The sequence below is a fragment of the Haliaeetus leucocephalus genome, unplaced genomic scaffold (genome assembly GCF_000737465.1).
Source record: "Haliaeetus leucocephalus isolate CR32 unplaced genomic scaffold, Haliaeetus_leucocephalus-4.0 Scaffold751, whole genome shotgun sequence".
In the NCBI taxonomy this organism is placed as follows: domain Eukaryota; kingdom Metazoa; phylum Chordata; class Aves; order Accipitriformes; family Accipitridae; genus Haliaeetus; species Haliaeetus leucocephalus.
In genome coordinates, this window is record NW_010973187.1 from 7,346,504 (window position 1) to 7,346,764 (window position 261).

At 69.0% G+C, this 261-nt stretch overlaps 1 protein-coding gene across 1 annotated transcript in view; it reads right to left on the bottom strand.

Annotated features, from left to right (window-relative positions):
* GSAP (gamma-secretase activating protein) overlaps positions 1-261 on the bottom strand; it is a 47,097-nt gene that overhangs the window by 46,474 nt on the left and 362 nt on the right. The window lies entirely within an intron of this gene.

The window sequence follows — 261 nt, forward strand, 5'->3', positions numbered from 1 at the left end:
AAGAGAAAAAACCCAAACGCGTGAAGAAGCAGAAGAGCAAGCTGCCGAGTGTAGCTGACGCGCAGAAGTGCTTTCGGCACGTCAGAAGTCCCCTGAAGACGCCAAACTTCCCCGCCTTTGCAGGGAGCTGAGGGACGAGCCCCCCCGCCAACGCGCGGCCCGGGGGCGGGCGTAGCTCGCTCCTCTGGAGCCCGGCCGAGGCGGGGGGCTAACGGCGGCCGCTCCCCCCACCCCGCTCCGGAGGGTGGCACTCCGCCGCCG